The sequence below is a fragment of the Asparagus officinalis genome, chromosome 6 (assembly GCF_001876935.1).
Source record: "Asparagus officinalis chromosome 6, Aspof.V1, whole genome shotgun sequence".
Taxonomy (NCBI): Eukaryota; Viridiplantae; Streptophyta; class Magnoliopsida; order Asparagales; family Asparagaceae; genus Asparagus; species Asparagus officinalis.
Genome location: NC_033799.1, coordinates 15,386,854 through 15,398,592, shown reverse-complemented (window position 1 = coordinate 15,398,592; position 11,739 = coordinate 15,386,854). Strand labels below are relative to the sequence as shown.

The window sequence follows — 11,739 nt, the reverse complement described above, 5'->3', positions numbered from 1 at the left end:
ACGGTGATTTCTATCGTCATGGGGTCTATGGGAGTAGAAGGTTGAGATTCAGGAATAGATGATTGGAGATTAACTTCAGTTCCTACCCACGGCACGAGGTCACGACCCTCCGGGTGTTCAGATGTTCCAACGATTATAGTAGTATCAGTTCCAGCAACTGGTCCTATAATTCGAACGTTTATATGATTAGTCAAGTCAAAATATATACGTATATATATATGTGGAGTTCACAGAACCAAAGTCTTACTCTCAGAAGGACCGGCTTCCGTTGAACCAATTCCAACATCTGAGCCGATAGTTGCATCAGAGGCTTTCTCTAACAAAGAATCAAGGATTTGCTGATGGTCGTCCTCTGAGATATTAAAGTTGAAATTATGAAAATCATCGACTTTGGTGGCATGGGTGGCTTCTCCTTCAGTAGGTTCATGCATCGTGGCATCTACGGAAGGTGTTAAGCCATAAATAACATGTAAATTTAGACGAATCTACCCAAGACAAAGATCGATTTTACCTTCATTGGTCGGGGCGGATTCGAGAGCTCCACTACTTGTACCTGCTTCTTTTAATTTGACTAAAAGAAGAGAAAGTGCACAGGTCATTAGAGGAGGCACATGGTCCGACTCATTCATTTCTCGGATTTCTCTTCCGAGAGGGGAAAGATCAGTACCTGCGTCCGTAGCTGATGGATCAATGTCATGAGTTGATGGAACATCAGCTGGTCCTTCCTTCAGAGCATCCTGCATTTGTTGGACAAAGCTGGTCTCTTCAGTCTCCATACCACTAGAAGAAGCAGCTTCAACTCAATATTCTCCCTCTTCTTGACTCCCTATAGACGTTGACAATAGAATGAATCCGAGTGTTAACAAACGTGAGAGCAATAAAAACAAATTGTTACCTTGTTCTCCTGAAGAAGCGCTATGGACATATGTTTCCTCTAAAGCGGGGAGATGAACACGAGGTTTAGAAACAGCTTTCTTTTGTTTCTTTAGCGGATGTGTTTCAGAACCTTCATGACGACGCTTGGTGCGTAATTCAGTTCTGGGAGGAATCTGAGTTTGAGCTTGAGTGGAAGGTCGTGATCTTTGTCGACGAGCAAGAGGCACTTCATCCTCTTCATCCTCTTCGTACCCACTGAGAACGTCTACCGTCATCCGATTAGGATAGGTCATGACGACTCTCTCTCCCCGTTTTCTCGAAGTAGCTTGTGATTGAGTAGGAGCAGCAGATGGGCGCACAAGTCCCCTTTCAAAGAAAGAATCAGGAAGACCCGCTCTTTCATCAGAACTTGAGCTAGTCTCACCCGCCTCCTCGGAAGTCTCCGTCTCCTCAGAGTCAAATTCTTCTTCACTACCAACTGAGCGAGCCGGTTCTTTTCCCTTCCTCGATGATTCAGCAGCATCTTTCTTTTGGGGTGAAGTCATAACTTCACGTGCCGCTCTACTTGAGCGCCGCGGGGCTGTCTCTTCTTCTGGTTCTGACCTTCCCCCGTACTGGGTGACGATGTTGGCAGCGAGCAACCACTTGCAAAATAGAAAAGTCGTCCGCAGAGGTGGTGTTTCCAGAGGGAGATCGAACTCAGCACCTGTGCAGCCAGCAATACTCCAGAACCAAGCTCTCGCTCCGTCGATAAGTCCCCCGCGAAAGCTAAGATGACGATTCGGATTGCCGACATAAATTTGATCATAGCCGAATTGACGGGCAAATCGACATGGAAGATAGGGTTCAATATGACAAACGTCTTTTACCCTAAATAACAAATAGCCAGGTCGAATGTTTATCAACCATCTGAAGCACCCGACATCCAAGATGGTGCGATTCTGCCTTGGATCTTCGGCATCAAATAAAGTAGTGTTATAGGTACCGGAGAACCGAGGGAAGCAGGGGAAGAATTCCCAACACTTGTGAATCTTGAATTGCCTCGTTAGGCCCGGCTCTCGATGTTTGATCCATTTGCAAGCTTCAAAATTCTGCAACAGAGGAAGGTTGGGATCTATCACCCTAGGAGCTTCCATTAAATCTGGCCGGTGAAGTACTAACCAGGCCATTAGATAAGTATATGGCAGCTCCAGTTTCGGAACTGATAAGCTGGCGGAGGGTTTCTTTTTCTCCTGGGTAAACACAGAGATTAATTGCCGTAATCCACTGTGAATAGCAGCCACCATAGCGAGGAGCAAGGATAATTTGCGACCTGTAGCTATCTGAACGGCTGGATATAATACTTCCATTGGCATCGCATCAGAGGACTGGTAGGGAACTACGCACCTTTTTAGCCATATAGCCAGGAAACCAGCCAACAGAGCAGTAGGGCTAATCGGAACACCGGCTTGCCACAGATAAGAATGGAATTTAGTACCATACGGAAATCCGTCTTCTGAATGGGAAGTGTAAGTCTGTGCATTTGTTTTCTCCAACAGCCGGTTGATTTCACCCGGTTTCAAAGGAGATAATCCGCATACATCTGCTGAGCGATTGTCCAAGTTTTTAAACAGATAATCGGCGAACTGTTTTAAGCTAATTTGGGGAGATTTCTTTTTAGATTTGATCTCCATCTCAGCCATGGCTATGTGATAGTGGCAGGTCAATTCCCATAAAATGTCATGAGTCACCGCTGACCGATTCTTCATCTTGTTCAGCTGGTTGGTGGTCGGAAAGAACTCTTGATATGGAACATCGCCCATAGGCAAAGCAGACACCTGCATCATTTCATGCAGTGGTAGTCCGAGCTCCCCGTTCTTGGTAAAGAATGTATTAGTGTCCGGGTTGTAGATCTCGAACAAACAGAGGAAATGACCTACACTAATCTGCAGGCCATGCATGCTGGCACGAATCGGGACGTTTAACCCTAATTCTGCTAATTCTCGCCCAAAACGGTTCAGTACATATTGGGTCATTCTGGTCCACCACCACTTGTCTCCAAAATAATGTACCCATCCATAACATCTAAAAGTCTCTCTGGGTAATACTTTTCCCGCTGCTGCTAACCGGTTCTTCACGGTGTTGGCCTGCGCTGTCGTTTCATTTTGAGGTATATTGTCTTGACCTAAGACACCTGGATGAAGCCCTCGTATCGAAGCTCTTTCACTGGAACCTGGAGTGGCCTCCTTCCCAATGAAACCACAGTGGATGCGCTCGTGATTCTCAGTTAATCTCCAGAACATTTCGCGGTTAACGGATAAATTCCTGAACTGTAAGAGCGAGTGTTCTCGAGGAATCCAAGGCAAATATAGAAATGACGAGCCGCTCTCATGCAACCACTGTGCAGACTTGCAGAATGCAATCTTCGGATCCTTTACGGAGTCGCCAAATAAGAAATCCGGCTTCCTTATACATTGATTTGAGTCTTGTTCTGAAATCAAGGTTGCATCCGTGATTAACCGTCGTAGAACACGACAACTACCCCGCCGGATCAACTCTTTAGCCTCTTCACCATAGTCAGATTGGAACTGGGGAGATGATTCAATTAACGGAAGCCCCTCATAATAAGAATGGGTAATGTTACTCTGACCCGTAACCGCACCAGCAGGAAAGGCAGTGGAAGGAAATTGAACTGATAAAAGAAATACATATAAATCGTGTAAGGATGGTCCCAAAATTTTAGAGAAAGCGATATATCTTACTCTATAAGATATAATCACTATCTCGTAACAGGTGTGACGATTTTTTTTATATATATATACCACATGTGTAAAAGGAGATATGCGTTACTATGCACGGGCATTATAACGGCATACCAAAACCTTTCAACACATGTGGGATGATATAAAATTGCCCATGTGTGTTCTGAAGTGCGTTTTGTCCAAGCAAAACAAACACTTTTAAGCGTCGATCCCCTCAAAGGAGGATGCCGGCTCTTCTCGAGAGTATCTCAAAGGATACAAACGAGGATCTGCATACAAATATAGGTGCATATATATGAAATTGATGGAGTACAGTATTTAAATTCGAAAAAGAGTGAAAGAGATATACCTCCACACGAGATCACAGTAGGGGCAGCCTCCTCAGAGCTCTGAACAGTCGGACGGCTTCGGGTTCCTCGAGCTCTACGCGGCGACATGATGAGTAGATGATCTACATGGAAATCCAACGAAAATGGTTAGGGTTTTGAGCAAGAAATCGACCAAAACATCACAACATATGGTCAGAACAGTGCATGCACATTCACAGTTGAAGAAAATCAAAATTTGAAAGAAAAGAGGTGGACAAACCTGTAGAAATCCAAGTGGAATCTCCCCAAACAAAGCCCCACCCAAGTCGGCAACAAAGAGGAGAAGAAATAGGAAAAAACTGGTCGAAAATCACCCAAGAAATCGTCTGGAAATCGCAAAAATCCGACGTGAAAAAAGCCCTAAAACCCTAAGTTCGGGTTTTATACTCGTTAGCTCGCTCAGCGAGACAGAAAACTCTGTCTCGCTCAGCGAGACAGAACACACTGTCTCGCTCAGCGAGACAGAAAACACTATCTCGCTCAGCGAGACAGAAAACACTGTCTCGCCGAGCGAGACAGAAAACACTGTCTCGCTGAGCGATACAGCATATTCTGTCTCGCTGAACGAGACAATAAACCCTCTCTGTATCGCATTGCGATGCAGATGAATACTCCAACGGGTACACGAGTCTAAACTGTACTCCCACCCTCAATAGGAAGTTCCTGGAGAATATTAATCTGAATATTCTTAAGGATAACCTGATGAGCTCTCAATGGATATATCAATTCAGTGATAGAAGCTGAACCCACAAGAGCAAGTACCAACTTCAATTCAAGATTTCAACAACGGTCAAGCGATAAACGCGACGCCGGGAAGACATTAGCTATTCTACAAAGAATTGAATAGACTAAAAGCAACATAGATCAAGCATTGAAGCCATTCACAAGTCCTTTCACACGATCTACTCAACCAAGCATCGAAGGGATCGTAAGTAAAATCTATCTTATCCAAAGTATCCCATGCTCCTCTATAAAAGAATGAGTTTGGAATACTTTGGAGGGGGTATCTGTAGGCGTCAAAAAATGCTAATAGATATCCCAGACATAGAGAAAATCACTCAAAGGGACCTCATACTGCTTTAAGAAAATCAAAGCAGGTATGAACTGTCTCGCCAGCGAGACAGGCTTTGCTGTCTCGCCAGCGAGACAGTCTTTGCTGTCTTTTTCCGAGACAGCATTTACTGTCTCGCTGAGCGAGACAGCAAATTTACTGTCTCGCGGGTCGAGACAGCAAACACTGTCTCGCCCAGCGAGACAGTAAACACTGTCTCGCCGTACTAATTTCTGCAGTTGTTGAGTTTCTGCAGTTACAGACCCCTGAGGCTATAAATACCCCCCTAGGGTCATTTCTGACGAGGATCGAGCATTTGTTAGAGCATTCCAGAGCAGAGAGAGCAGAGATCTAAGTTCTTGGAGCAACCCCTTGACATTCAGGCTTTGACTTGATTTCAAGAAGAACGACTATCTTACTTCGATAAGATATCGTTTCAATTTCTAACTTCGATAACGAAGGAAGAATCAGTAAACCCCTCTTCACGATTTGTGATTCGGTGGTCCATGAGCTAACGCGCTCCCGGCACAGGCAAAGAACCCACGAAAGCAGTGATCTAAACAACGATCCTGCGTTTATTTTCTCAAGAGTTGTAATTTTCTTTTTGTTGTGTAAAAGAGTCTTATAAAAAAGGCTGTTTTCTTTGAATTTATTGTAATCGACTAAAGATATAATGAATTCGACAACAAATTCGACTTTTGGCGAAAACAAGGTCAATCCGAAACTCATATTCATCAGGGATAGTCTTCCACCAGATAAGAACGAAGAGTTGATTTCCCTCATTAGGGAATATATTGACGTCTTCGCTTAGAATTACGAGGACATGCTAGGACTTGATCCTAATGTTGTAATGCATCACCTCAACATCAAACTAGATGTCAAACATGTTAAACAACAACAGAGACGATTTCGTCCGCATGTCATGGAGGCGTTTAAGGGTGAAGTTAAGAAATTAATCGATTTAGACTTCATCAGGGAAGAAAAACAGCCCGAACGGCTAGCAAATATTATATTGATCCCTAAAAAGAATGGGAAAATCAGGATCTGCATTGACTTTAGAGATCTGAACACTGTTTGCCCAAAGGATAATTTTCCTCTTCCTTCCGATCATGGATGTCATCATCGACAACACATGAGGATTCGAAAGAATGTCCTTTATGGATGAATTTTTAGGTTATAATCAAATCAAGATGTACCCGGACGACGAAAAGCATATCGCATTCAGAACACCACTTGGCATCTTCTGTTACACAGTTATGCCCTTTGGCTCAAAGAACGCGGACACCACATATCAACGAGTAATGACGAAGATTTTCTAAGAACATCTATGGAAGACTGTCGAGTGCTATGTTGATGACTTGGTCGTGAAAAGTCACAGTAAAGACGACCATATTAAAGACCTGAGGACGATGTTCGATCTCATGCAGAATTACCAATTGAAGAAGAACCCTACTAAATCCTTCCTGGGAATGTCCAACGGCAAATTCCTTGAATTTGTCATCACCATAAAGGGTATCCATATTGATCCTGATAAAGTGAAAGCAATACACGAACTACAACCCCTAAAGAACCTCAAAGAACTTAGGGGATTACAAGGACGATTGGCTTATATCCGTCAGTTCATCTCGAACCTCTCTAGAAAATTCCAACCATTCTCCAAGCTTGCAAAGAAGGGTGTATCATTTGTTTGGGATGATGTTTGTCAGAAAGCATTTGAAGACGTCAAAGTATATCTGACGAATTCTCATGTTCTCATTGCACCAAAATTGGGTAATTTATTTACGTCAAAGCGACAAACCACTCATTAAGTGTTTTACTTGTACAAGATAATGACAACAGTCATGAACAGGTAGTGTACTATCTAAGTCGTACTTTGGTAATGGCTGAATATCAATATCCTATGATCGAAAATGAGTGCCTCGCTTTGGTGTTCGCTATCCAAAAATATGGCATTACCTGGTTGGACAGACGATCTATGTCATTTTCAATGTCAAACCAGTCCGGGTGTTCATGACTCAATTGGCTTCAATGAATTGAAGGTTAGAGAGATGGGTCATACTCCTATCCCATTATACCTACATTTTAAGCAACAGAAATCAGTGAAAGGGCAAGTAATTTGTGATCTTCTAGCATCTAACCCTGCAAAGGATACAGCCGAATTGTATGAAGATTTGTCGGATGAAACCCACAAAGTTAATACTACTTTGCATCAACAAGTTTGGCAGCTATATTGTGATGGGGCTTCACAAGCAACCAATATGGTGAGCACACCCGGATGTTAAAATATCTTCGGGAGTCGGAGTCGTCTTAGTTTCTCTAGAGAAACACGTATTGCCTCGAGCCAATTCACTTACTTAGTCATGCTCCAATAATGTAGCCGAATACAATGCACTGCTCATTAGACTTAGTTTCGCCAAAGAGGTAGGGGTCGAATATCTCAAAGCTTTTGGTGACTCTCAACTGATAGTCAATCAGGTTCGAGGAGAGTACGAAGTCAGAAACCAAGACTTGATCCTGTACTACTAGACGACTATCGAAATGGAAAACTCATTTGAAGAATTCTTCATCGAGTACATTCTGCGTCTCCAGAATGCATATGCAGATGCACTAGCAGCATTAGCGGTATCTTTGACACAGCCACTCGAGACAGAACAACTGGTTACGATAAGAACTCACCAACTTTTTATATCAGATTGTGCTTTAGACATCAAAGAAGTGCACTCGACCAGAATCAAACTCGAGCCTCGAGATTAGTGATTCCCCATTATTGATTATGTCTTGCACGATATTTTATCGAAAGATAAAAAGGAAAGGGACTCAGTCCGATGAAGAGCACCGAGATTCTATTATAACACAGCGACTCAAACATTGTATCGTCGTGCATATGACGGTCTGCTACTCTGGTGTCTTTCAACCAAAGAGGCAGAAGAGGTACTCTAAGAAAAGCACGATGGAACATGTGGTGCACACCAACCCAGTCCTAAACTATGTGATTGACTCAGAAGAATAGGATATCACTAGCTAATCATGGTCAAGAACGTAGTTGACTATGCCTAACGGTGTCACGCGTGTCAAATACATGCAAATTATATGCACCAGCCTCCGGAACATTTGCACCCTTCGGCTATATCATGACCGTTTGAGACATGAGGAATGGATGTCATTGGTCCTATTTTTCCTCTATTAGCCAAAGGTGACTGCTTTATTTTAGCAATCAACGACTATTTCTCCAAGTGGGCTAAAGCAATTTTGCTTAAAGAAGTAAAGACAAGCGATGTCATTAAATTCATCAAACACCATGTTATCTATCGGTATGATGTTCCAAGATGAATTGTACATGACAACAACCCTCAGTTTGTTAGTAACGCCTTCATCAACTTCCACTAGTAGAAAAACGAGCAATCTAAACGGAAATTTCCGTCTAGATTGCTCCATTTCCCGTCTAGATTGGTTCACCTAGACGAAATTCCGTCTAGTTTGCTCCGTCTAGAATATTTCCGTCTAGATTGGGGCAAACTAGACGGAATTTCGTCTAGTTTGCCAACCTAGACGGAAAACAACCTAGACGGAAGTAAGAAATCCGTCTAGGTTGATACCTAGACGGAAATCCATCTAGGTTGGCAAACCAGACAGAATTCCGTCTAGTTTGACAACCTAGACGGAATTCCGTCTAGGTTGCTCTGCTACAGTAGTTTTTTTTTTTTTTTTGCAAAATCTACGTTGCACGCTATATAATATAACATGTTCATAATATTGCACAACAACAAATCATATCCAACACAATCTATCTAATTATATTTCAATATCAAATATAATTATATTCAAAAATTACATTCACCAAAATACTAGAAAGATACATAAATTTTTTACATAGATTATAAAGAATACAATTGTTTACATAACTTGATGAACTTTGCATAATTTATAGAATCCAATTGCATTTATTTTTCCAAATTATTGAAGCATCATGTTTCTTCCTCCTTGATCCTACATTATACAAAATTCAACATCAATTAGTCCATGCCATGAAATACACTTAGAAAGCATTAACTTTGCAGAAGAACTAATAGGGAAATCAAAATATAACCCAAGGCTATATCAAGAGCATGCATTATTGATGCACAATGAGATGTCATTACCTATCCATGCTTAATCAAATTACAGAACTGCAATTCTTACGTCAAATATAGGCCCAATATGACTACATAAACATACAAATTGGTGCAAAATGGAAGTTTTCAAATGAGAAAAAGCAAGACCAAGAAAAATTAGAATGAAAGAGATTAGTACCCAATTCCTTTGTTTCCTCCAGTGACGAAAGCAGTTGTTCCACAAAGTGAGCAACTCTTCTTGTTTTCACACACCTTGTTCCCTCCATGCACATCTCCTATTTCCTTCAGTAATATCTGAAGCTGCAATAGATGTTTGTTTCCATTAAGTTAACCAACTGAATTCTAATTAATCATAATTCAAGAAATATTATCTGTCATATAAAATCAAAGTATCCATACAAAGCGTAAAACTACAGCCCCAGTGAGAAAGGTTAGGACAAATACCTGAGCATTAATCCCCTGCTCATTCACATATATGCGACCATGTATATCACACTCCTGACAAAAGTTAGAGGATCCGTTAACAAATCATAATGAATCCAGTATCATGGCAAAGAAGCAAAAAGGACCCTAATTTTGCTACAGAAGGTAAAGAATGAACTCTCGATATCCTCCAAAGACGAGAAATAGAGAATTTGGCAAGGTGATTATAAATAGACACAATATACAAAACACTTATTAACCACGATACAGTTCCGAAATCCGACTACCATGTTCTTAATAAGCTTAATACAATATCCTACAATTTTAGCTAATTGTGCCATGAATGCTTAAGTAACATCTTACAATCTTGAGCCAATTATCTCATGAATGTTTAAGAAACATCAAACAAGCGCCTTTCATATTGCTTCAATACCACCATGCCAACTAACTAGTTCTCCGTCGTCTTAAGTTACTTATAGTTCTGCCTTTTTTATATAAATTATCATATTTACATAAAAGAAGAAAGAATGAAATAACATAATAAAACTCTTAGCACTTTCTCTAACTTAGAATTTTCACACATTTGCTAATCTCAATAACATACATGCCCTCGTCACTTCAGTTATCCTTTTGAACTCCTCATTCACCTCCAACTCTTGTTACTTGGCAATATCATATTAAGGTTCTCCAACTATTTCTTTTCAATGCCATTGAAAATTCATGATGGGTGCATTAAAAAAATCGGACTTTTCGGAAATTTTCATTTCAATACACAAGCATGGGTAAATACAGTACTAATAAATTTGCCCACTCCACAGAATAATTTTTTTTGGAAATTAGGGGTGAAAAAAGACTTACCTCAAGAAAAGCTTGATGTTTTGAGACCACGGCTTCTGGAGAATTCCTCCAGCTCTTCAATAGCTTCTCCTTCAACTCGATGTACTCGAGGACAGCATTCTATTATCCTACTCCGCCTCTTCTCCCACTTTAAGGACAGAACCAAAGAGAAGTTTTTAGGGGCAAAAAAGGCACCTTTTTTATTTTGGCGGCGGATGCTGATAGGTTGATCTCTGAACGGGACGGCTGGGGGTGATCGATGATGTGGCGTAGTGGAGGACGGTGGATGTGAGGCCATCGGAGTTGGGTCCGGTCACCGCTGGTAAGAACGAGGATAGGAGGGAGCGGTCGCCGCCTCGGAGGAAGGCGGAGATGAGGAGGGAGCCGGCAAAGGGGCTTCTCCGTGATCGGAGATCTCATCGTCGGCGAGTTTTTGGCGATTAGAATGGCGAGTGAGGAATGGGGAAAGGTCTTTAGGGGATGAGAGAGAGAGAGAGAGAGAGAGAGAGAGAGATTTGGGGATTTGACCATTTTGGGGTTTTTAGATGGAGAGGGGAATATAAAGAGGCGGGGGATGAAAAAAATAAGCGGGAAATGAAAAAAAATAGGGGGAGGTCCATAAATTTTTTAGGCAACCTAGACGGAAATTCCGTCTAGGTTACGTCAACCTAGACGGAATTTCCGTCTAGGCTGAGTATTATTTTAAAAAAATAAAAAAACCGTCTAGTTTGTCAATCTAGACGGAAATTTCCGTCTAGATTGATTCAAACTAGACGGAACAAACTAGACGGAGTTTTTTCCGTCTAGTTTGACTCAAACTAGACGGAAAAAAATTCCGTCTAGTTTGTTCCGTCTAGTTTGTTCATTTTTCTACTAGTGTTCTGTGAAAAATTCAGAATTCAAGATGTTTCGTCGACGGCATATAATCCCATCGTGAATGGATTGGCTGAAGCCTTCAACAAGACCATCATAAAAAAAATTTCAAAGCTTGTGAGAACTAATAAGCGAGACTAGGATGACAAACTTGGTGAAGCTCTTTGGGCCTAACGTACCACCGTCTGCACGCCTACTGGAGAAACTCCATATTCCCTAGTATATGAGTGTGAATCCGTCCTCCTATTAGAAATCCAAATTCCTTCCCTCCGCATCCCCCTCACAATGGGCATGATGATGGAAGAACAACATCAGAAACAACTCAAAGAACTCGAGATGTTAGACAAAAGGTGCTTAGAAGCTCAACAACAAATTGAGTTCTACTAAGCTAGGATTTCCAGGGCCTTTGACAAGAAAGTCGACAATGAAGTTTCAAGGAAGAAGATTTGGTTCTTGTT

The 11,739-nt window shown here is 41.6% G+C and overlaps 1 long non-coding RNA gene across 1 annotated transcript; it reads right to left on the bottom strand.

Annotated features, from left to right (window-relative positions):
- LOC109845630 lies at positions 8,870 to 10,798 on the bottom strand. Its single transcript, XR_002248453.1, has 4 exons — positions 10,430 to 10,798; positions 9,593 to 9,646; positions 9,327 to 9,448; positions 8,870 to 9,023 (listed from the first exon to the last, which is right to left on the bottom strand). It is a non-coding gene; the product is annotated as an uncharacterized LOC109845630 (long non-coding RNA).